General features: G+C 44.2%; 1 pseudogene; it reads right to left on the reverse strand.

Annotated features, from left to right (window-relative positions):
* Window positions 1-12409: 12409 nt before the first annotated feature.
* On the reverse strand, window positions 12410-26081 carry LOC105466409 (pregnancy-specific beta-1-glycoprotein 2-like; annotated as a pseudogene).
* Window positions 26082-26647: the final 566 nt, after the last annotated feature.

The following is a 26647-nucleotide window of genomic DNA, read 5'->3' on the forward strand; positions in this document are numbered from 1 at the left end:
TTGGCATGTTTTTGCAGTGACTGGTACCGGTTGTTCCTTTCCATGTTTAGCGCTTCCTTTAGGAGCTCTTCTAGGGCAGGCCTGGTGGTGAAAAAATCTCTCAGCATTTGCTCGTCTGTAAAGGATTTTATTTATCCTTCACTTATAAAGCAGAGTTTGGCTGAATATGAAATTCTGGGATGAAAATTCTTTTCTTTAAGAATGTTGACTATTGGCCCCCACTCTCTTCTGGCTTGTAGAGTTTCTGCTGAGAGATCAGCTCTTAGTCTGATGGCTTCCTTTTGTTGGGAACCCGACCTTTCTCTCTGGCTGCCCTTAACATTGTTTCCTTCATTTCAAATTTGGAGAATCTGACAATTATGTGTCTTGGAGTTGCTCTTCTCGAGGAGTATCTTTGTGGCATTCTCTGTATTTCCTGAATTTGAATGTTGGCCTGCCTTGCTAGGTTGAGGAAGTTCTCCTGGATAGTATCCTGCAGAGTGTGTTCCAACTTGGTTCCATTCTCCCCGTCACTTTCAGGTACACCAATCAGATATAGATTTGGGGTTTTCATATAGTCCCAAATTTCCCGGAGGCTTTGCTCATTTATTTATACTCCTTCTTCTCTGAACTTCTCTTCTCACTTATTTTCATTCATTTGATCTTCAATCGCTGATACCCTTTCTACCAGTTGATCGAGTTGGTTACAGAAGCTTGTGCATTTGTCACATAGTTCTTGTTTCATGGTTTTCATTTCTATCAGGTCGTTTAAGGACTTCTCTACATTGGTTATTCTAGTTAGCCGTTTGTCAAATCTTTTTTCAAGGTTTGTAGTTTCTTTGCACTGGGTTCATACTTCCTCCTTTAGCTCAGAGAAGTTTGATTGAAGTCTTCTTCCCTCAACTCGTCAAAGTCATTCTCTGTCCAGCCTTATTCCGTTGCTAGTGAGGAGCTGTGTTCCTTTGGAGGGGGAGAAGCTCTCCGAGTTTTAGAATTTTCAGCTTTTTTCTGCACTGCTTTTTCGCCATCTTTGTTGTTTTATCTACCTTTGATCCTTGATGATGGTGACGTACACATGGGGTTTTGGTGTGGATGTCCTTTCTCTTTGTTAGTTTTCCTTCTAACAGTGAGGACCCTCAGCTGCAGGTCTGTTGGAGTTTCCTTGAGGTCCACTCCAGACCCTTTTTGCCTGGGTATCAGCAGCGGAAGCTGCAGAAGAGTGAATATTGCTGAACAGCGAGTCTAATCATTCTTCTGGAAGCTTCCTCTGGAAGCTTCATCTGAGAGGTGTACCTGGCCATGTGAGGTGTGAGGTGTCAGTCTGCCCCTAGTGGGGATGTCTCCCTGTTAGGCTACTCAGGAGTCAGGGACCCACTTGAGTAGACAGTCTGTCCGTTCTCAGATCCCAAACTCCATGCTGGGAGAACTACTACTCTCTTCAAAACTGTCAGACAGGGACATTTACATTGGCAGAGGTTTCTGCTGCCTTTTGTTTGGCTATGCCCTGTCCCCAGAGGTGGAGTCTACAGAGGCAGGCAGGCCTTCTTGAGCTGCGGTGGGCTCCACCAAGTTTAAGCTTCCTGGCCACTTTGTTTACCTACTTAAACCTCAGCAATGGCAGGTGCCCCTCCCCCAGCCTTGCTGCCACCTTCCAGTTAGATCTCAGACTGCTCTGCTAGCAATGAGGGAGCCTCCATGGGCATGGGACACTCCGAGCCAGGTGAGGTATACGATCTCCTGACGTGCCTTCTGCTAAGACCCTTGGTAAACCACAGTACTAGGGTGTGAGTGACCTGATTTTCCAAGTGTTGTGTGTCACAGTTTCCCTTGTCTAGGAAAGGGAATTCCTTTCCCCTTTGTGATGGCTCACCCTGCTTCCGCTCTCATTCGTTGGGCTGCATCCACTGTCCTGCACCCACTGTCCAATATGCCCCAGTGAGATGAACCTGGTACCTCTGTTGGAAATGCGGAAATCACCTGATTCTGTGTTGCTGGTGCTGGGAGCTGCAGGCTGGTGCTATTCCTTTTCGGCCATCTTGGCACCACCCCCCCTTTTCTTTTTTTTAAATGGAGTCTCACTCTGTGGCCCAGGCTGGATTGCAGTGGCATGAACTCGGCTCACTGCAGCCTCCACCTTCTGGATTCAAGTGATTCTCCCACCTCAGCATCCCAAGTTGCTGAGATTATATTATGGGATCTGGCCAGCAGCCCACAGTGTAACAGGCCTCTTTCTTTGTTCCCAGGTGGATTGGCTGGTCAAGAAATAAAAGACACACCCACGATAGTGAAAGTGGGTCCAGGTGGGGCATTGCCATCTGGTCCTGTGATGTCACCAATGCACTGGATAAACCAGCATTTATTATTAAGCTTAGTGAGGGCCGGGGTAGGTTAGTGAGGGATTCAGGGTCGTTTGATTATGAGGTGAGATGGTCACATGGGGTTGAAATAATTATTTAACATAACATCGGTATGCAGAAGTACGGTATACAGAGATAAGAATTTACATCATAGTGTGCATCAGTAATTTCTAACAGAGCCTTAAAACACAGTCAATCCATATCCTATGATTAGCAAGATATTAATCAGCAGTAACAGTTGCAGGAAAAGCTGGTTCCAGACAATCAATAGAAACAGGACGTGAAGCTAGACAACCAGTTAAACCAAAAAATTCTCAGAAGGGAGTATGCCTAAACCCTGAAGAGACCTAGAAGAGCTGTGGCAAGATAAGGGTATTTATAACCCTATCTTATCCATATGAACAAACGCCCCTCATGTGTCAATTTATAGGCTCTCCACAAGGGTTGCATTTCAGTCCCAGAGCTATGAACATTTACTTTTCTGAGATAGGAATCTTGGTGATGTGAAACCTTCATGATTACACGTCCATTTATAGGCTCTCTGCAGGGGTATGTACATCATGCGCTGTTGGCTCATTCTGGCAGCCCATCCTGGCATTGTCTTTACACAATCCTGCATGCAATTTTGAATTTACAACAATCAGGAGCCTTTCATCTTTTGTTCCATAGCAATGGATTCAGGGGGGGATCTCCCTACAGGACTACAGGTGCGCACCACTACACCCGGATAATTTTTGTATTTTTAGTAGAGACAGGGTTTCGCCATATTGACGAGGCTGGCCTCAAATTCTTGACCTCGTGATCCACCTGCCGTGGCCTCTGAAAGTACTGGGATTACAGACGTGAGCCACTGCACCCGGCACATAAACCACACATTTCTTTGGGTTTTCGAATTCCAGCCCAAGAGAAACAATTTGATATTTGAGGAATGGCTGCACACAAATATTTGCACACAAATAAAAATGTTTGTAGATTGCACCACACGAGGGAGACTACCAGTATGACTATCAGGATGAAAATATTAAGAGTTTGGAATATGCGCCTTAGGCAAGATGCAAACCAACTACAATAGAATAGATCAAAGAAGAAGCCAGAAGAGTCTAGTCATTTTAACCAGGCAGCACATTTGTTGATTTTTACAACTGAGTCTCTATAATACGCGATGTATTTATCCATGTGCAACGAGAAGTGTCAGAAACTGCACAGTCTCCCCCCTGCTTAGCTGGTAGAGAGCAATTCTATTTTCTAGCATTGCATGTCTATGTTAAATTAAAACAGGCAGTGAGAAGAATAGGCAAGTATACAAGTAGAAGCCTAAAAAAAATCTCCATATACTTGAGGAAAAAGTTGCGTTAAAGATGCAGCTAAGGGCAGCCTTTGGGTGGACTAAAGGATCTCCTGTTATGTAAAAATGTGTGGGCCAGGTGCAGTGGCTCGTGCCTGTAATCCCAGCACTTTGGGAATCCAAGGCTTCCGGATCACCTGAGGTCGGGAGTTCAAGACCAGTCTGACCAATATGTAGAAACCCGGTCACTACTAAAAATACAAAATTAGCCTGGTGTCGTGGTGCATGCCTATAATCCCAGCTACTAGGGAGGCTGGAGCAGGAGATTCACTTGAACCCAGGAGGCAGAGGTTGTGGTGAGCCAAGATTTTGCCATGGCACCCCAGCTTGAGCAACAACAGAGAAACTCCATCTTAAAAAAATAATAATATGGTTGACATGATATATCTGACACTGTTAACTTACTCTCAGAAGCTACTTCTTGTGAAATCCTAAGTACAGCATTATTCTGGGAAGCAAAGGAGACAGGCATAAGCAAGGACAAATTAAGAGAGGTAAGAGTCTCATCATGATTGACAGTCTTGTTCTGACATCTTGAGAAAAGCTGTCCACAGTGTACAGTCATCAACTTGTTGTCGTGCTTTGCAGTATAAGTGTCTCTAAGTGATGGTGTTCAACATTTGGTGAGCTCTGAGTGGCCCACACATCAGACACGAGGGTTTCTCCATGAAATTTATGTTGAGTTGTCCACCTCTAGCTTATATGGCTTCAGGAACAGAGCTGTTCTTGTTCTTAGTGATTTCATTAGAGAAAATTTAATTGGAAGAACTAAAAGAATTCAGGGTCCAGTCCAGTCTACCAGTAGATTGTAAATGCTCAAAGATAATGAACAGTGGTTCAATCTGGTAACAGGTATACTAGTTTTTCTTTTCAAGATAATTTTTCTCTAAATAGGAGTCTGTATTTTTACCAAAGATAATTCCAGTAGGATGAATTGTTTGCAAAATAGGTTGACTCTCACCAAACTTGCCTAGATTTTTTACCTAAGTTCAGCAAGAGTGGCAATGGACCATAGAAGATCTTTTTAAACTTTGCGTTCTTAGAAGTTTTATAAGACTCTCAGATTAAGTTTCCAAAAACCTCTTGAGACTCGGAAGCCAAGTCAAGGCCAACTTCAGACTTTCCCTGCATTCCGTATGGGTTTATTCTATGTATATTCTCAAATACAACATCCCAGTCAAAGCCTTAGTAATATAACCAATGTTTTCAAATGTGTCATGTTATAAAGAGAGTAGATTCTTACTGAACTTGTGCAGATAACTTTATTACCATAAGCATATGAATACTCACAAATAGTTTCCCAATTCTGAGGTACTCAGATTGGGAACAAAAGCAAATGTTTTGACTTTTGTTTACAAAAGTATACTTTATCAAATTTCTGTAAAGTATAAAGAGCTTAAAAGAGAAAGTCCATAAATCTGGAGAATAACACATTCAATGAATCAGCACGTTTTCAAAGAAAAAATTATGAGAATATTATCCTTTTGATTATTAAGTCCAATATAACTGAGTTTTTTTTCCTCTTTGTCTTGAATTTCATGAAGGTATCAGCCTGTTCATTAAAATTTTGAAAGTTCTCAGAGAGTCCAGTGGTATGATCCTGAAGTTATCAGAAACTTGTATTCAAGAGTCATTGTCAGAGTCTTTTCCATATATCTCCTTGAAGAAAAAGCAATTTTGGACTGTAGCTGACTGTAAATACTTCGAGGAAGAATCAAAGCAATGGTCTGGGAATGACAAAGATTTAAAATGATCATGGTTAAAAATCTAATGGGATTTTTATTAGGTTGATTATGGTAAAGACACAACTCACATAGAAATCTAGTTACTTCTGTGGCATACGACACTATGACTGATAACATATTCGATTTCCAGAAATTTCATACGGTTTTTAGAACTCTTTTTTTTTTTTAAATTTTTTTTTTCCTTGAGATGGAATCTCACTCTGTCACCCAGGCTGGAGTGCAGTGGCAGGATCTCCGCTCACTGCAAACTCCACCTCCGGGTTCATGCAATTCTCCTGCCTCAGACTCCGGAGTAGTTGGGACTACAGGTGCCTGCCACCACACCCGGTGAATTTTGTTTTTGTGTTTTCAGTAGAGACGGGGTCTCACCGTGTTAGCCAGGGTGGTCTCGATCTCCTGACCTCATGATCTGCCAGCCTTGCCTCCCAAAGTGCTGGGATTACAGGCATAAGCCACTGCGCCCAGCCTAGAATACTCATATTATTAACATTCCCATAAACGTTATTTAGAGAAGGTTTAGCAACACTTATCACTTATTTGAAAATGCTTTATATATATTTTAACATATAAAATAAGGTGGCTTTTCCATTCAGCTTCTGTTTCCCAGCTGGATTCCTGAGTTCTTGGTGTAGCCCATTAATAATTAGGGCCAAAAACGCATAGTCTTACATATGTTCAAAAACGTCCTTAGGTAATTCCGGTACTTCTACTTCAAAATCATTGACTTAGTTGTAAGTTCTACCTTTTATAATAAGAGTTCTCCACCCTCATTACATGTTAGTACTGTCAGGGAAGACTTAAAAATTATCAATGCCTGGGTCCCTCTCCAGACCTTTAAACTGGAACTCATGGATGGGGCTTGAGCATCAGCTTTTAAAAATGTTTTCCAGTGATTCCAAAGTGTAGCTATATTTCCCATCAGATTTCTCTGATTTCTTGTGGCCTTCACTTTTTTTCTATTTTGGTATCATGATGAATTTCAGATCTCATTTCCTGTTTTATGCTTTATGTCCCCTGGGGTAGGGACCTTGCCTTCTTCATTTCTGTATCTTTTTTGAACAAGTGAATTAGTCATCAGGAAAAGGTCTCCACCACACATACATTGTGTTCTGAGTCTCAGGTTCACAGGCTGATCCTAAAGTCTTTTTCTTCCACGAGGTCAGAGGTTCCTTGTGATGAAGGGTGTGGTTAAGTCTGTAGTGCAGATGGTGGAGGGGAGTTCACCCTGTTTTTAGGCGTAGCATTGGAACTAAGAATTTTTTGTCTATATGGGTGAAGGGGCAGGGATGTGTAGGAAGACAGTTCTAATTAGGATGGAGGAATTATACTAGGAAGTAGAGGTAAAGGAAGTGAGAAGGATTAGTAAACAGAAGAAATGTGAACTTACCAAATAGGCTAGGGTAGACCCCTGAAGATTCTTGATTAAGTGAATTAACTAGATTTTAGAAAGGTAATGAGGCAGTCATATGCAAGGAATGTTTCAAAGTCTGGACACAAGAAATCAAGCAACACTTTGAGAAGAGGTTGAGCTTTATGGGAATGGAGAGAATTACACTATTGAGAGATGTGAAAAATAATGAAGAGGGTTTCACAATGTGAAATTGTGTTTCTCATTTGAATCTGAGAAATAAACGAGACAATTATGGCTAAAAGACATTGGGGTAGAGGGAGCATACAGGCCAGGGAGAAAGGGAACTGCAGGAATTAGTGCTGAGAAGCAGGAGTTCGGTGGAGGAAGGAGGAGCTCCAGTCCCAGATACAGGCCAATAAGTCTTTTCCCTCTCCCAAGCATGGCAGTCAGCCTGCAGGAAGTGGTACAAGAGAAAAGGCCATCATACCTGCCAGACTTCCTGAAATACAGAAATGACATCACGGCTGCTATGTCGGATCAATGCCAGGATAGATGTCCTCTTCCTGAAGAACCTGTCATGGAAAGAAAAGAAAAGAAAAGAAGGAATGGAGATGATGTTACTTTACAGGGGGGAACCTCAGGAACCAGCATGTAACATGAGGTAGTCTATAATTGTTTCTTCAAGGAAAGCATTATTTCTGTTGGAAAGTTGATAGGAGATGATTATATTCCTGCAGTTTTTTTTCCTCTCTCACCTTGTTTCTAGGTTTTTTATCAGTCCTCTGTCAATTCTCTGCTGCACTCAGATATTTCAGAAAGATTTTGGATGTGTGAAAGGCTGATCGTTATTTTCTATGTCAGTAGAACTATCCACCTTTACAACTTTTCATGGTTGCACCTTTGTCTCAGTGTCTCTGTGGTGGCAGCCATGAATGAGACCCTGCCAGGACTGCCTGGCAGGGACCTGATTGACAAAAGGCCCAGGTCAGTGCATTTCAAATTCACAACCTCCTTTGCACAGAAAGCTTCCTTCCCACAGGCTCGCAGCAAGGGCGTGTAAGCAAGCCTAGTTCTCTGAGGCTCTCTTTAACTCTAATGGGTGACTGGTTGGAGGACTCCCCATCAGCCTTGCAAAAACTGTCTTAAGAACTGCATTGATACCTAAAATTTCTTTCCCTTTCTTTTTCACGGGAGTCAGCTTTGCATAGTGGTCTGTGGGTTCTCCCACACTACCTTCATGCCTGCCCCACATTCCCTCACAGGTGTCTTCTCTGATAATTTATCTTATTTGTCTAGTCCTATCCTGGATGCATCTCAGTTGGTTTAAAAAAAAAAAAAATACCAGGATTGATTCTTTACACTTAGATTTTTTCCTTTCTCTCCCACAAGTAGTCAGTAACCATGTCCTACTGTTTTATGTGTTACCTTTTTTTCTATATATATATGGAAATAGGTACTGTTGAGGGACACATCTTATGTGTCAGGCCCTGTGCTAAATACTTTACCTGTACCTCATTTAATTCACACAATAACCCTGTCAGTTACATAGTATTTTCTTTTTTTTTTTTTTTTTTTTTTTTTTTTTTTTTTTTTTTTTTTGAGACGGAGTCTTGCTCTGTCGCCCAGGCTAGGGTGCAGTGGCGGGATCTCAGCTCACTGCAAGCTCTGCCTCCTGGGTTTACGCCATTCTCCTGCCTCAGCCTCCCGACTAGCTGGGAGTACAGGCGCCCGCCACCTCGCCCAGCTAGTTTTTTGTATTTTGGTAGAGAGGGGGTTTCACCGTGTTAGCCAGGATGGTCTCGATCTCCTGACCTCGTGATCCACCCGTCTCGGCCTCCCAAAGTGCTGGGATTACCGGCTTGAACCACCGCGCCCGGCCTACATATTATTTTCAAATTACCAATGAAAGGACAGAAGCTTAGAGTAGTGTAAAAACTTTCCTGGTGTCATATGGCTACTAATAGGAGGATGTGAGATTTCATTCTGGGACTATTTGACCTCAAGGCTAAGGATGACAGTAGTAATAGAGCAGCTGACATTGGTTCATCTGTGTGGCATCTTGTTTCATTGACTGCAATAAACCTTTAAAAGAATCGTATGAAGCAAGCTCTCTCATGCTTCAGGATATGAAAGAAGAACAAACTAAACCCAAGCACAGTGAATGAAGTAAACAATATGGATTAGAGTGGATAAAAATAAAATGGAGAATGAAAAAAGAATACAGTAAATTAATGAAACCAAAGTTGATTCTTCAAAATAAATCAACAAAATTGACGACCATTAACTGGACTAAGAAAAAAAGAGACAAGATTAAAATTACTAAAATCAGAAATGGAAATGGAGTCCGAGCATGGTGGGTCATATTTTAATCCTAGCACTTTGGAAGGTCACAATGGGAGGATTTCTTGAGACCAGGTGTTTGGACCAGCATAGGTAACCTCAGGAGACCCTGTCTCTACAAAAAAAATTTAAAACCAATTAACTGGGCATGGTGGCATGCATCTGTAGTCCTAGTATCCTGGGGGGCTGAAGAAGGAGAATTTCTTCAGCCCAGGAGTTTGAGACTGCAGTGAGGCACATTCACACTACTGTATTTCAGCCTGGGCTGGCCTACAGAGTGAGTGGCTCTCTCTCTTTCTCTCAAAAAAAAAAATATGAAAAGAAAAGTAAAAATGAAAAAACAGAAAATGAAATTATTACTACCAATTCTAATAAAATAATGATTTTGAAATTACTGTAAGTATTTGTATGCCAATAAATTGTATAAACTAGGTGGAATAGACAAATTCCTAGAAAAACACAAAAAATATGACTACAACTATAATCAGTAATAAGATTGAATCAATAAAAGCATTTGATGAAATTCAACATTTTTTCATAATAAAAACATTCTAACTAAGAATGTAAGGAAACCACCTCAACATAAAGGCAATATGTGAAAAAACCCAATGCTAACATCATACTCAACGGAGAAAGACTGAAAGCTTTCCCTGTTTGAGCAGGAACAAGACAAGGTTGCTGCTTTTGACAATTCTATTCAAGGTAGTATTGAAAGGTCTAGTCAGAAAAATTAGGCAAGTATTTTTAAAAAGACATTCAAATTGGAAGAAAGGAGTAAAATTATTTCTGTTCGGAGATAACTTGAACTTATATCTAGAAAATCCTAAAGATGGACAAACCTATTAGAATTGATAAATGAATTCAGTAATGTTCCACAATACAAAATCAACATTCAAACATCAGTTGTATTTCAATACACTAACCATGGACCATCTGAAGGGAAATTAAGAAAAAAATTTTAATTTGTATTAATATCAAAAAGAATAAAATACTTAGAAATAAGTTTAACCAAAGAGGTGAAATGATTATACCTGAAATCCATAAAATATTGCTTAATGATGACATCAATAAAATGAAAGACTTTTTGTTTTCATGAATTAGAAGACTCACTATTGTCAGGAGGACAATGAAACCCAAAGTGAGCTGCAGATTCAATATAATTCCTCTCAGAATCTCAGTGACATTTTTGCAGTAAAAGGAAAATCCGTCCTAAAATTTATATTGAAACTCATGACCCTAAATAGACAAACAACTTTGAAAAGGAAGAATGAAGCTGGAGGACTCACACTTTCTGATCTCAGCATTTACTACAAAGTCCCCGTAACCAATACAGTGTGGTACTGGCATAAAAGAGGACATAGAAATTAATGAAATGGAACAGAGACTCCAGAAAGAAATACTTGCATATATGGCCAAATGATTTTCATCGAGTGTGCCAAGATCATTCAATGGGGAAAGGACAGTGTTCTCACCAAAAGATATTGGAAAAGCTGGATATCCAAGGGCAAGAATGAGTGGAACCTTTACCTAGCATCATATACAAAAATTAACCCACAATAGATCAGATATCTAAATGTAAGAGCAAAATCTATACAACTCTTAGAAGAAAACATAGGATAAAAACTTCATGATATTGCATTTCACAATGATTTCTTGGTTGTAACAACAAAAGCATAGGCAACAAATAAAATGGATAAATTGGACTTCATAAAAATCAAAACGTTTTATATATCGAAGAACATTATCAAGAGAGTAAGAAGGCAACCCATGAAATGAGAAAAATATTTGCAAATTATAAGTGTGATAAGAAATTAATTTCCAGAATACACAAAAAACTACAAGTTAACAACAGCAAACATCCAAAAACACAATTACAAAATGAACCAAGGATTAAAATAGAGTTTTCTCCAAGGAAGATATACAAATATCCGATAAGCCCAAGCAAAGCTCCTCAGCATCACGAATACTTAGAGACATGCAAATCAAAACCACAATGTGACACCACCTCATACACTTTAGGATGCTTTGATAAACAACAACAATGACAGCAACACAAAATGACAAGTATTTTCAAATAGAAAAGTTGGAGCTCTAGTGCATTGCTGATGGGAATGGGAAATGTTATAGCCACTGTAAAAAGTGGTGTGGCTGTTTCTCAAAAATTTAAACAATAAATCACCATTCGATCCAGCAATTCCACTTCTAGACATACTCCCTATAGAATTGAAAGAAATGTGAACAAATATTTGCACATTGATGTTCAGAGAAGCATTACACACAATAGCCAAAAATGGAAACAATGGAAAAGTCCATTGAAAGATAAGTGGGTAGGCAAATGAGATATGTCTATACATCGAAATGTTATTCAACCTTAACAAGGAATAAAATTCCAATACATCGTGCAAAGTGAATGAACGTTGAAGACATTATGCTAACTGAAATAAGCCAGACACGAAAGGATAATTATTCTATAATTCCATTTATAAAATAGAATAGCCAGTTATATAGAGACAGAAAGTAGAATGGTATGTGCTAAGGGTTAGGGGGAGAAGGAGTGAGAGTTACTGTTTATTGGGTACAGAGGTTTAATATGGTAAAAGGAAAAAGTTCTGGAAATGGATAGTGTGATGGTTACACAACACTAAATTGCACACTTAGAAATAGTTAATGATAAGCCTTATATTGGATATATATAAAGTGTCCTGGTAGTCTTACACTCTATAAATACACACTTTTTGGCATAGCCCCTTTCCTGCCATGCAGAACCCCAGAGGTGAATCTCCCTATGTCTCCAAGTGTGCATCACTCACTGTCCTCTGTGCTGTGTCCCACGTGCTGTGCCAAAAGCCTCATACAGCCGGTGACTTCAGAGCCAGGACACAGCTCAAGAGTCTGCCCCGAGGCTCCCTCTCTTTTAATTTCCCTGCAGCCTAGCCTTCACACCAACTGGCAGTTTGATTTAGCCGAAATCAGGACAGGCCACCAGGGCTCTTTCTCCACACATGCTGGTCCCACACCAGGTGGAGTCAGGCAGGGCCAGTCACCGGAGAAGCCTGGAGCAGATTAGGAAGTGGTCTGAGCTGCTCCTCTCTCATCCAAGGGGTTTGCTACTCTCATTTGGGGGAAAAATGTGAGCTTGTTTCAAAGCCTCGGATGCTCCTTGTAGCTCATGCAGTAGGGAAAAAAAATAAAGACGTGGCAGAAAGGGATGTGTTGGTGACAGCGAGAAGCAACTTGACCTTGAGGACTCTCCTTCTTGTCCCTCTGTGAAGCCTCTTCCATCACATAGGGCTCAGGGCTGACAAAGCCCCCTCCCTACCTTTCTCAGGCTGGACACAAGGTCAACCATGAGAAAACAGAAAAACAAGGAGAAGAGAGTCTGTAGAGACAAATTGGGAGGGTTCAGGAGGAGAATTTAGGATTTGCTTCTGCCAATGGGACACAGGCTGGGAATTAAAATGTTTTCCTAGGTCTTCTCTGAAAGGCAGATAGACACCATCTAAAACACTATTGCCAGTGATGCAGGGATCCACTTACCAGAGACTTTGATCATCTTGAATGCGGAACTTTCGCTGCCCGTGGCTGAGTTACGAGCCGAGCAACCATAGATTCCGCCATGCTTTGCAGTAATTTCGCGGATAGAGAGCTCTTGTCCTGATTGCAGAAACTTCCCATCAATCGTCCAATAATACTCTGCCGGTGGGTTAGAGTCCGCGAAGCAGTACAAGTAGAGTTTTTCTCCTGAACGGTAATAGGGGGATGAAGAGAAAATGCTGGGGATGCGTGGACCATCTGGAGTAAAGAGAATAAAGTCACAGGTGATGTCATCTGAAGGAAGGGGATGTTCCTGGTCTGTTAAAGGGACATAGTGTCCCTCTGAGCCAAGACACACCCTCAAGGCCCAGCCAAACCGCTCCTGTGTTCACTGGGCCAAAGCCTGGGATATTCTCCTGTTTCTCCCATCACAGGCTGTAGACTCCAAGTCTCCCATGACAAAAGCATCTCCTCCCCTTATATTTTTGTTTAAGGCTATGCATACCTAGAATTTCCCAGGGCAGGGAGCCATGGCCAACCCTGGTGTCCAGAAATAAAAGTATCTGTACTTGGACCTGAGAGAGACTGAGATGCCTGGCCTATGTTCCTTTGGATTTTAGCGGGTGGCCTGGTCCACACAGGAACCAAAGATACAAAGGACATCCAGCGTGACTGGGTCACTGGGGGTGCTACCAACTTGGTCCCATATTTCACATTCATACGGGCCTGTGTCATTTCTTGTGACATTGGCTAGAATGAGGATCCTGTTTTCACCGGGTTGCTTTAGCCTGGGACTGTGTGGATAACGGAGAGAAGATTGTCCTGTGGCACCTTTGATTCCTCCACAGGCATCCTTCAATCAGAGTTGGGATCTCCCTCCCCTCAGCCCACCCGAGTCCTTGAAAACCAATAGCTCGTGTGTGTGTCACAAGACAGATGCATGATGATCTAAGAGCTCAAAGACTGTGAGGCCACCTGCTCTGTCTTAGGGAAGCACAGACATTCTCAAGTGTGAATTGAGCAGCAGTGTTGGGTCATGGACAGATACATCAGTGGGAGTCACAGGCCCTGATACACCTCCCAGTCCCTCTCTAATCAGCTGACTGGCTGGCTCACCTTGGGTTCCTTACCTGCAATGTGCAACTGCTGGGCTCCTTACAAATTCCATCCTACTTTGCCCCCCTAGATGTGATTTCTCTGCAGCTTCCATTTCCAAGGACATTCTAGAGATGAGTAATAATGGGACTTCCCATTGTCTTGAAACCCTGAAGATACTGAGCAGCCTGGCCTGGGACTGGATGTTTCAGCAGAAATAAGACAGGGGAGACCAGAGTCAAGCCTGGAGGTCAGTTCAGTCATCAGGCCGTGGAGGCACAAAGTGGGGCAGTTTTCTGCAGGTGTTTCATGATGACTTACTTGAGCCAGTGCCCTCCAAAGATAGAGCAAACAGCAAGGAATGATCTAGAAAGACTGAAGGGGACAGACAAGAGCTGGTGGCTTTGGAGCAGACCCATGTTCCCTGTTCTGGGTTCTTTAAGTTTCCTCTCCTTCTGCAGAGGGCAGGTGAGGACTAAATGGATCTTTCCAGAAATACATGTGGACATTTGCAAATGCAGAATGGACTGGTGGAAAGGGTGGGAATTAACTGCTGGAAATCTGGTCCTTGTGGACCATACGTGTTTGATGGATATGAGACAAAGTTGGGGAGAAATTTTGCAAATATTTTCTTTCATTGGACACTCTACTCTCTGATTCCATGGGCTTGACTACTCTAGGGACATCATGTAAGTGGATTCCACAGTGAATCTGAGAAGAGACTGCTGGTAGCCGGGAGCTGGGAGTGGGGAGAATCAGAAGTTGTTCGTGTGTGTGCAGTTTCAGTTATGCAAGATGGGGAGGTTCTAGAGATCTGCTGTACAGCTTGATGCCTATAGTTCACACAGATTGAGTGTTTCTTACGCATCAGACTTAGGACAGAAAGTGTTTTGGATTTCTGACATTTTTTGATTCGAAATATTTGTCACATACTTACTGGTTTAGCATCCCAAATCTGAAAGATTCAAAATCTAAAATGTTCCAGTGAGCATTTCTTTTCAGCATCAGATTAGTCAGCAAAAGTGGGTGCCGATAGGCTAAATACATTCTTGTCCTTTTTTTTTCTCACCACTTTTCTAGCTTGGTGAATAGTTTTTGGTCAATTCCATACTGGCCATGCTGCACTTGTATGTTTTTGAAGGCTTTGGGATGTGAGAAATAATGATTGCTATTTTCTATGTCGTCAACACTTTCCACCTTTCCATGTTTGCATCTTTTTCTCAGTGTCTCTGTTGTGGCAGTCATCAGTAAGAGCCTATCAGGTCAGATTTAGGACAGATTTTTGTAATTCTGCAAAAAAGTGTTACTGGGATTCTGGTAGGGGTTGCGTTGAATCTGCAGCTCACTTTGGATAGTATTGTCATCCTAACAATGTTGATTTTTCCAATCCATGAAAATGAAATGTCTTCCCACATATTGATGTCGTCTTTAATTTCATTCAGTAACGTTTTGTAGTTTTCAGGGTATAACCCTTAGACCTTTTTGGTTAAACTTATTCCAAAATATTTTATTCCTTTTGATGTCAGTGGGAATGGAAATTCTTTTCTGAATTTCCTTTCACATTGTTCATTGTTACTGTATAGTCTAAAGAATGATCTAGAAAGAGTGAAGGGCACAGGCAAAAGCTCGTGGTTTTTGAGCAGAAACATATTCCCTGTCCTGGGTTTTTGATTTTCCCTCTCCCTTAGCAGAGGGGAGGTGGCTCTTCCCTGATAGCCAGATAGACTTCACTGGAAAACATATTGCCAGTACTCCAGAGATCCACTTACCAGGGACTATGATCCTCTTGATTATGAGATTTGTTCCACCAGTGACTGAGTTATGCATGAAACAGACATAGACCCCTCTCTATATTTTAGTGGTTAGGAGGATAAAGAACACTTGTGCTGATTGCTGGAACTTCCCATCAATCAGCCAAGAATGCTCTGTCAGTGGGTGAGAGTCTGTGAGGCAGGAGAGCTTGGGGACTTCCCCTGGATGGTAATAGGTGTATGAAGAAGAAATGGTGGGGGCGTCCAGGCCAACTGGAGCCAAGACAATAAAATCACAGCTGATGTTGTCAGAGGGAAGGGAAAATCCTGGTCTGTGGAACGGCCACGGTGACCCTGTGAGCTAAGTCACAACACTGAAGTCCCAGCCAAATCCCTGCTGTGTTCACTGATCAGGAGCCTGAGACATTCACCTACTTCTCCCATAATAAGCTTTGGTCCCTGAGTCTCCCATGACAGGAGCAGCCTCTTCTCTCCCATTGGTGATCAAGCCTGAGCCTACTCTTAGGACTCATGGCCAGCTTTGATGTCCGGGGAGAAGGGTCTCTGTACTTGCACCTGAGAAGGACTGGGAGGCCTGGCCTCTGGCCATGTGTATTTGGGATGGCAGCCTGGCTCACAGAGGAACAGAAGATACTCACAGAGGAGATTCAAGGTGACTGGATCACTGCGGCTGGAACTCCCTGGGTTCTTCATTTCACATTCATAAGGTCCTGCAGTATCTTTTGTGACACCAAATAGAACGAGGGTCCTGTTGTTTTTGGACAGCTGCAACTTGTGACTGATAGGGAGGCTCTGACCATTTATCCGCCACAGGTAGCTTACATCCTGAGTGTCAGGATCACAGGATAAGATCACAGTCTCCGTACCCTCCCTGGGGTTTAAGTTGCTGCTGGAGATGTAGGGCTTGGGAGTCTCCACTGTGCAGATAACAGAGAGAAGATTGTCCTGTGTGGCACCTTTGATTCTTCCAAACACATTTTTCAATCAGAGATGGCATTTCCCACTTCAGCCCACCCAAGTCCTTAAAAATCCATGGCAGATGTGTGTGTTACAAGACAGATGCATAGCAATCTGAGGGCTCAGAGATTGTGAGGCTGCCTTCTGTATGTGGGAGAAGCACAGACTTTCTCAAGTGTGAATTGAGCAGCATCATTGCATCATGGAAAAACATGGGTCCAGCAGTCAGAGCCCCTGGTGCCTCTCTGAGTCCCTCCCTCTCCAACTGCCTGCCTGGCCCACCTTGTGATCCTCACCAGGAGCATGCAGTGCTAGAATCTTCTTAGTTTCAATCTTACTTTGCTCCCAAGGTATGTTTTCCCTGCAGCTTCCCTTTCCAAGGGCATCCTAGAGATGGATGATGGAACTTCCCATTGTTCTTAAACCCTTTGGGTAGTGGGAAAACTGGCCTGGGACTGGGTACTTCCGCAGAAATAACACAGGGGAGACCAGAGTCAAGCCTGGAGGTCAATTTAGTCATCAGGGAGTGGAGCTACAAGTTGGGGCAGTTTTCCCAGCTGTCTCTTAGTGACTGACTTGAGCCAGCGACCTCTAAAGATAGAGCAGAGTCCAAGGAATGAGCTACAAAGAGTGAAGGGGACAGGCAAGAGCTGATAGCTTTGGACCAAGACCATGTTCCCTGTCCTGTGTCCATGCCCTCACCTGCCCTTCCCCCTGTAAAGGGCAGGTGAGGACCGTGTGGATCTTTCTAGAAATACATGTGGATTTTTGCAAATGCAGAACTGACTGGTGGAAAGGGCGAGCATGAACTGATGATGGAAGTCTGGCCCTCATGGACCGTTTGTGTTTGGTGGCTATTAGACTAATATTTGGGAAGAAGTCTTGCAGATACTTTCTGTCGTTAGACATTCTACTCTCTGATTCTGTGAATTTGACTACTCTATGTACCTCATCTCAGTGGATTCCAGAGTAAATCAGAGAGTAGAATAGTAGTTTCCAGGAGCTGGGGTGAGGGGAATAGGGCATTGTTCCGTGGGTGTGAGCTTTCAGTTATGCAGGATGAGGAGGTTCCAGAGATCTCCTGTAGATCTTCATACCTATAGTTCATACAGATAAAGTGTTCCTTATGCAGAAAGCTTAAAACCAGGTGTTTTGGATTTCTAACTTTTTTTATTTTGGAATATTTGCAGTAGAGGTACTGGGTCAGCATCCCACATCTGAAAAATTTTAAATCCAAAATGCTCCAGTTAGCACTTCTTTTTAGCACCACATCAGTGGTCAGAAGTGTTGGATTTTGGTGCATTTCAGATTTTGGATTTCTGGATTTGGGATGCTCAATTTGTAATATTGTAATTTTCCCATAAAAAGTTGTCAGGAGTTTAGACCTCATGTTATGATGTGACTCTAGTAACAAAACAAAACAAAACAAAATTTGAAGGAAACATTAAAATGTTGTCATCAGTGGAAATTTTTACTGATGGTCCAAGTATCTAAGATGAATTGCTGGTAGTAGTATTTCTCTTGATACCCAATTAAGGTTTAGGTGTGGGGTGAATTCAGCAGGATCACATTATGCTGAAAGAAAGATGCCAAAGGTGATTTGAAATTAGCAAGTCCTTGAGTAGAAAGAGACCCGTTAAAGAGACAGAACTGGTTAGTGTGTCAATTACATAAAGGGAGGAATGATGCCGAATTAAAAGAAGTAATGTTTGTTATGTTAGTAAATATAGAAAGAACTCCCTGTTTCTAATTTCTGTGCAGAGTTAGGAAAAATGGGGAGGAGCCCAAAACAGGTATGTGAAGTGCTGTCTTCATTTTCTCTCAACCTAAGGAAATACAACTAGAGTTTAAGTTTGTGTGAATTAAGAAGAGTCCAAGTGAGATGCCATTGGGTCATGTGTCCCCCACAAGAAGAATCCAAACTTATGAAGATGGCATCATCATGAAGCAACAATCGAATGTGCCCCAGGCAGGAAAACCATCAGGTAGCACCCCCTGGTCACCTCCAACAGGTCCCCGAACCCACCAGTATTCCCATTCCATGAATGTTACAGCCTTGGTAGTTGTTCCATAACTACAAAATTTTAAAATTGCGATTGTCAATACAAAATGGTAAATATGAAGTTGAATATATTGCTCCACTTTTTTCCCCTACTCCTTTTGAAGTTTCGTGTTTCATTTTTGGAAGTTTCTATTGAAACATCCTCAAGCTAGGGATTCTTTCCTCAGCTGTGTGCATTCTACCAGTAAGCATCAAAAGCATTCTTCATTTCTCTAACAGCATTTTTTTTTCTTTTTCTGAGACGGAGTCTTGCTCCATTGCCCAGGCTGGAGTGCAGTGGTACGATCTTGGCTCACGGCAAGCTCTGCCTCCCGGGTTCACGCCATTCTCCCGCCTCAGCCTCGCGTGTAGCTGGGACTACAGGCACCCGCCAGCACGCCCAGCTCATTTGTTTGTATTTTTAGTAGAGATGGGGTTTCACCGTGTTCGCCAAGATGGTCTCCATCTCTTGACCTCGTGATCCGCCCGCCTCGGCCTCCCAAAGTGTTGGGATTACAGATGTGAGCCACTGTGCCTGGCCATCTCTGAGGGATTTTAATGAGTTGTCGACTTTTGAGTTTGTTCAGCTGTTTACTTACTGTTAGAACCGAGTGACAAATTTCAAGAAATTTGTCCAAAACAAGAAATGGGGAAAGGATTCCCTATTTAATAAATGGTGCTGGGAAAATTGGCTTGCCATAAGAAGAAAGCTGAAGCTGGATCCTTTCCTTATTCCTTATATGAACATTAATTCAAGATGGATTAGAGACTTAAATGTTAGACCTAATACCATAAAAAGCCTAGAAGAAAACCTAGGTACTACCATTCAGGACATAGGCATGGGCTAAGACTTCATGTCTAAAACACCAAAAGCAAAGGCAACAAAAGCCACAATTGACAAATGGGATCTAATTACACTAAAGAGCTTCTGCACAGCAAGAGAAACTATCATCAGAGTGAACAGGTAACCTACAGAATGGGAAAAAAATTTAGCAATCTACTCATCTGACAAAGAGCTAATATCCAGAACCTACAAAGAATTCAAACAAATTTACAAGAAAAAGACAAACAACACCATCAAAAAGTGGGCCAAGGATATGAACAGACAGTTCGCAAAAGAAGACATTCATACAGCCAACAGACACATGAAAAAATGCTCGTCATCACTGGCCATCAGAGAAATGCATATCAAAACCACAATGAGATACCATCTCACACCAGTTAGAATGGCAATCATTAAAAAGTCAGGAAACAACAGGTGCTGGAGAGGATGTGGAGAAATAGCAATATTTTTACACTGTTAGTGGGATTGTAAACTAGTTTAACCATTGTGGAAAACAGTATGGCGATTCCTCAAGGATCTAGAACTAGAAATACCATATGACTCAGCCATCCCATTACTGGGTATATACCCAAAGGATTATAAATTATGCTGCTATAAAGACACATGCACACGTATGCTTATTGTGGCACTCTTCACAATAGCAAAGACTTGGAATCAACCCAAATGTCCATCAGTGACAGACCACATTAAGAAAATTTCGCATATATACACCATGGAATACTATGTACCATAAAAAAGGATGAGTTCATGTCCTTTTTAGGGACATGGATGCAGCTGGAAACCATCATTCTCAGCAAACTATCGCAAGAACAGAAAACCAAACACCGTGTGTTCTCACTCATAGGTGGGAATTGAACAATAAGATCACTTGGACTCGGGAAGGGGAACATCACACACGGGGGCCTATTATAGGGAGGGGTTGGGGGTGGGGTTGCAATGACAGTTATACCTGATGTAAATGACGAGTTGATGGGTGTTGACGAGTTGATGAGTGCAGCACACTAACATGGCAAATATATACATATGTAACAAACCTGCACGTTGTGCACATGTACCCTAGAACTTAAAGTATATTTTTTTTAAAAAGATTTTAAAATTAAAAAAAGAAAAACTCTCTATCCCCTGATCCACTAGAGAGGCTGATTTGAGTAATAATATACCTCCGTCCTCCTATTTGGCAGACTTGGAGTCATTAAAATATTTCTTTACTGCAAAACACCATCTGGATAAATTGGTTTTGTTTGTGCAGGAGGCCAGAAGAACATGTCTGGGAATTATAAGAATGGATGGAGGAGCTGCCTATCCCTGTCCCACAGTCTTGTGCACAGATCAGTCTCACAACAGGAAAGAGCCCTGGATGGGTATACAGTGGAAGCTTATTCTCTTAGTGACTTGGGGACATTGGCTCGAGATGAAGCCTGGCAGGAGTGGAAACTCCAGGTCATTTCTATGCCGTTCCTATTACCTGGGAGGTGGACCATTCCACAGTGTTAGCAGGAAGGGATTAGAAGGCAACCTAGTTAGAGCGAGTGTCTGGGGGAAGGCCTAGGGGTGGAGGAAGAAGCTGTGCAGGACAGGGCTTTCCAGTTAGAATGAAGTGGGAGGAAGATGAGGGACACAGAGAAGCAGAGCGAGGCAGAGACAGCATGGCAGTGAACAGTGGGGACTACAGTGACTTCAGAGACCCCAGGGACCAGGTGCCCCAGTTCAACAGTCCAGGACCAGGGAGCCCTGAAAACCCTCCAGTTGCCAAAGGGTTTCAACTTACATGAGGTGGGGTGTCTTTAGGGGCAAGAGGTAGTGGGGGGATGAAACATGGGTGTCAGCCTCTGAAGGACAAGGGAAAGGTGTGGCCTAGACCTCCTAGGATTCTGCATCTGAGATCCAGTCTCTAAAGAGGTTATGGATCATCCATTTCTTCATTCAATTCCTCCATTTGTTATGTGAGAGCACCTGAGTGTGTGTCTCTCACTGGGCCTATGCTAGTGCAGGGTGTGAGTGGGGAAAGAACACAAGCTCCTCTCCTTTATCCTGTCATGCCAGTGACATGGACACTTTGGGAAACACAGGATTTCAGGTTCAGTGATAGGGGTTAAGATCTGAGGGGTAGGCCTGGACATTTTTTGCACTGACTCTGACAGTTGAGGCAGGTGATTTAGTTCTGGAGTACACACTAATCAGCTGACCATTTGCTCTCACTCCTCTGAGGTTTGGATGCCGAAGGTGAGAGGATTTGAGCCAAGAAATGACTACGGGGCCCTTGGATCCCAGTAATCCCTCACTTCTGGTGGAGGAGAGGATGGGCCTGTGGCTGCAGACAGACCTCATGTGACCCTGATCTGCCTTCTGTGTTTGTGTGACTCTGGTTCAGTGACTGTGCCTTCCTGTGCCTCAGTTTTCTCTCAGTCAAATAAGCTAAATGGCGAATGGACTGTGGCTTTTCATGCTATCTGTGAATAAATTGTAAATTCTTCACAGTCACCGGACCTAATGCTTGGCACAGTGGAGGTGTTCACACAAACAGCATTTATTATTATTCACTTCCATGAGAGAGCACCTTTAGGTCAGATCCCTGTGGATAAGCTGTTGCCAAGTACATTTTCTGTCTTCTGTTTCTGCTTCTGGGGACTATAGACGTTCTATGGAGTGTCCTAAGCCACACAAGGCAGTTGACTGATGGCCTACAAAGCTTGTCTTTCTGTCCTCTCCACTCTGAGTCTCAGGTGAAGAAAGCTCTGTCCTTGCCTAGATGAGGCTCTGAGGGCTGAGCCCTGGCTGGTGAGCAGCTCCAGGAGACACAGTCCTCAGACAGCTGGTAAATCCTTGGTCCCAGTAAGCCCTGCCACAACTGAGCCCTGGCACAGGCTCCTCAGCTTTATCTGGAGTAAGGATTTAGGGACAGCGGTCTGGGGTTCAGGTCTCTAGGGCTGAGCTTCTCTGAGAGTATCTCAAGGGGCCTCTTCGGCAAAGCCCTACTCAGTTCTCCAGGGTCTTTCTCATGGTCAAGTTTATGAAGAGGGCATGAGGTGCTTGGCTGAGGCTGATCTCCTCCTGCTGAGCACCCCCCACCCCCATCAGACTGTCCTTCCTGTGCAGCAAGTGTCTGCAGGGTCTGGAGGCAGGAAAGGAATTCTGATCTGCTGATGTTTGTCTCCTCTGTGTGTGTCCTGCACTAAATGCCGAAACCCCAACATGGGACATAATGCAGAGAGGGACACAGGCACAGTCCAGGCCTGACCATCCTGTGTGTGCAAAGTAGAAGTGACCCCCACCCCCCAACACCCAGGGATCATGTGGAATCACTCACGGTATAAGGTGTAATGTCCAGTTACTCCTTCAGTCCTATGACCTCGCTTTATGATTTGTATGGTGTAGGATCCTGTGTCATTTTTGGTGACACTCTGGATCAGCAGGGATGCATTGGAATATACTGTTTCTCGTCCACTGTATGCAGGCCCAAATAGAATCATTTCAGTGTCTGTTGTATATGCTGTAATGTAATGCTGGAGGTCCATTATTTGCCCTTTGTACCAGATGTAGCCAACAACGTTCGTGGGCAAATTGTGGACAAGTAGAAGAACATCCTTCCCCTCAGAAACTTTGGTTGGCTGGGCTTCAATCGTGACTTGGGCAGTGGTGGGCGAGTTCCAGAAGATTAAAAGTGATGCTAGGAGGTGGAGAGAGCATCAGTCAATATTGAGACCTATGTATTGGGATGAAAAGATGGAACCTTGGGTCCTGAGAAGATTTCTTCAATCATCAGCCTTGTAGACACACACACACAAACACATACACCCCTTTTTGTGTGTATGTGTGTGTGTGTGTTTTTGTCCTACTGTCCTACTGGGTCAAGGTCAGCAGCACGACCCCCATTCCTTCAATCCTTCTGACCTCGGCATTTTTCTCTTTGAAATCCTCTTCCCCAGGGGTCTGCATGGCTCCCTCCACACTGCCCTCAGGTCCTGCTCACATCAGGGCATCCTTAGACTTCTTTCCTGACACCTCCTTCAGAGACCCTGGGTCTTCCATTTCTGACCTTTTTGTGCTCTGCTCCCTCCGGAGCTCTTGCCAACACCTGACCTCACATTCTAGATCTCTTTGCATGTCTGTCTTCCTGCCCATGACAGCATGAGCTCCGTGAGGACAGGGACGTTTGTGATCTTGATTGCACCCCAGTGCCTGGGACAGGCTGCAGACTCCTGCAGATGTGAAGGTTCCCAGGGATCTCCAAGCCAGGGCTATTTTTTTTGTCTTTCCCCAGTTGTTGAGGTGTTTTGCTGAGGACAGTGTTTCATGTCCTGCTTATATTTTCACCTGAAGTGTCATCCGATAATAGTTATTATTATCATTTTTCAAAATATTGTGGCCAGTGATGCTTAACCAGGAGAACAGAACACTTGAGATTTTCCTACCTATTACCAATTCCAGTTCAATGTGATTTTCCTGTTGTGACCCTGTCTCTCTCTGGCATATTATCCCCAATCCAGGCTCCAACAGAGCCTTCTTTCCTTTATTTATTTGTTTTTTTTTTCTTTTTGAGACGGAGTCTCGTACTGTCTCCCAGGCTGGCTTGCAGTGGCAGCATCTCAGCTCACCGCAACCTCTGCCTCCCAGATTCATGCAATTCTCCTGCCTCAGCCTCCTGAGTAGCTAGGATTACAGGTGCTCACCAACACACCTGGTTAATTTTTTCTGTTTTTAGTAGAGACGGGGCTTCACTGTGTTGATCAGACCGGTCTTGAACTCCTGACCTCATGATCCATCCACCTCAGCCTCCCAAAGTGCTGGCTTATTTTATTTTTTAGAACCCCATCCCCTCCAGGAGACCCCAGCCAATCATTCTGCTTCCTCCTCCTGTCCTCTCCCAGGAAGTTCTCTCCTCACCTGTGAGTAGAAGCTCCTTCCAGGTGATGTGCAGTGTGTAGGGAGGCGCTGAGAGGGGCCCCATGGCCTCTTCTGCCTGTGTGTTCTCCTCTGTGGAGATGAGCCTGGGATCCAGAATCTTTCTGAGCACAGCTGTCAGCTGTGCTGTCCTTCCTCCTTCTGTGCTGAGCCTCTTCCCGGGGCAGGAGCACTTCTCAGGCTTATGGGCGGGGTCTGTGCCCAGGACACCTCTCTATCCCCTCCCCTCTCAGTCCTGCCTCTTTGTCCCTCCTTCTCTTTTTCCTTTTGTCTGTGTGTCAGGTCCCTGGGAATTGTGGAGGCCTCTGCCTTTTTCAGCAGTGATTTTGTCACGAAACCTCGGTACACACTATGTGTAAAACCACAAACATACACACAAAAGAAACGTGCACAGACACACAGAGTCACACACATACCCTGTAGGTTGGGCAAGCACAGCTGGGCCTCAGCCTTCTGCTGTACCAGTGGCTCTGGGTCGGGGTGCACATTCACACCCCTCACCCTCTTTCATCCCCATCTGGCTCTCCCCTTCAGTGCAGGAGGCTGGAGTTGCATCAGGACCCTGTTATAGGGACACCACATTGTGCTGTGGGTGAGCTGTGTGTTGCCTGGTGACAGGGACCCTTCCTTTCTCTAATTGTGTCTAGCTTGGCTGCAACTTCCAAGGATGGACATTCGTGACCTGGGTGTCCCGGAGGAAACTGTCCTTCCTGGAGGTGTGCAGGGTGAATCTCTCATGCCTCTTGGGAGGAGAGGCCTGTGCTGGTTGCTCAGTGGGGGCTGTGACTCCCAGGGTGAAAGGGACAGTTCTCAGTCACTCTATTGCTCCCTTGGGACTGTTGGGTGGGTCTCTCATTTCTTCCTGACCATCTTTGGTGTCCACTCTTCCCTGGCCGTCTGATTGTCCTGTGGATACCACATCTTCCCCGTGGTGGTGCAGGAGGAAGTGGGGAGCTACCCAGGAACCCCGTGGAACATGACTCGTTGAGATACAGGAAAGGGAACCTGGGACACAGCAGGGATTCAGAGCTGGAGAGATTCATCCAGACTTACTCCGTGGCCGTGATGGGCTCAGCCCTCCATGTGCTGACATACCCACGGTTCTGTCCTGAGGGTTTTCACCCGGCCTAGATGCTCTCTGTAGAGGAGGAACAGGCACTCACCAGAGAGCCTCTCTGGAGGGACGTCTCTCACACCTGAGAAGGCTGGTGGGGGTGAGTTGTGTTCTCAGAGCAAAGAGCAATAATACCCCCTTCTCCCGGCAGGGACACAGGAGAGGTCTGTTTCCCAAGGGACAGCCGGGGGTAGGTGGTCACATCCTATGTGGTGCCTGTGTGTGAGCATCACGCGCGCTCTGAGCCCCACGGGGTGCAGCGGGCAGGCAGGTCACAGGGTGCCTGACTGATTCCAGGGGAGGCTGTGGGCCCTCAGGCAGCCGCTGTTCTGTGTCAGCGCTAGGCTTGGCCTAGGATGCCCCACCGAACAGGACAGATGGAGCAGAGGCGGGCATTTAGGGAGCAGTGACAGAAAGAGTTGATGAGGATGGAGGGAAGTCACGAGGGGAAAGGGCACAGTGCGGCGTCGCGTGCCCCAGCGCTGCCCTGGGAGATGTCTTTTTAACTGAGCCCAGGGAAGGAGCAGGTGTGTGGGGCAGGAGCTGCCTGCAGAGGGAGTGGTGTTACGTTGGCGGCCGCCAGGTCAGGAAGGAGCTGACAGAGTCCGTGTGGGGAGCATGGAGGACGTTGAGGACTTGGGCCGAGGTGACCCTGGTGAGGGTGGACCCTGCTTGGCTACGGGTTCTGCTGAGGGAGGTCGGCATCCCCTGGGAAGGCCTCAGGCTGTAGGGACTCTGCCGCCCTCTGGTGGACTGGAAGGGAAGTGTGGGGGGCCGAAGTCCCAGGCCAGGCTGCGTGTTTTTTGTTTTTTTTTTTTTTAATTTATTTATTATTATTATACTTTAAGTTGTAGGGTACATGTGCATAACGTGCAGGTTTGTTACATATGTATACTTGTGCCATGTTGCTGTGCTGCACCCATCAACTCGTCATTTACATCAGGTATAACTCCCGATGCAATCCCTCCACCCTCCCCCCTCCGCAGGATAGGCCCCGGTGTGTGATGTTCCCCTTCCTGAGTCCAAGTGATCTCATTGTTCAGTTCCCACCTATGAGTGAGAACATGCGGTGTTTGGTTTTCTGTTCTTGTGATAGTTTGCTAAGAATGATGGTTTCCAGCTGCATCCATGTCCCTACAAAGGACACAAACTCATCCTTTTTGATGGCTGCATAGTATTCCATGGTGTATATGTGCCACATTTTCTTAATCCAATCTGTCACTGATGGACATTTGGGTTGATTCCAAGTCTTTGCTATTGTGAATAGTGCT

This window comes from Macaca nemestrina, chromosome 20 (assembly GCF_043159975.1).
Source record: "Macaca nemestrina isolate mMacNem1 chromosome 20, mMacNem.hap1, whole genome shotgun sequence".
Lineage (NCBI taxonomy): Eukaryota > Metazoa > Chordata > Mammalia > Primates > Cercopithecidae > Macaca > Macaca nemestrina.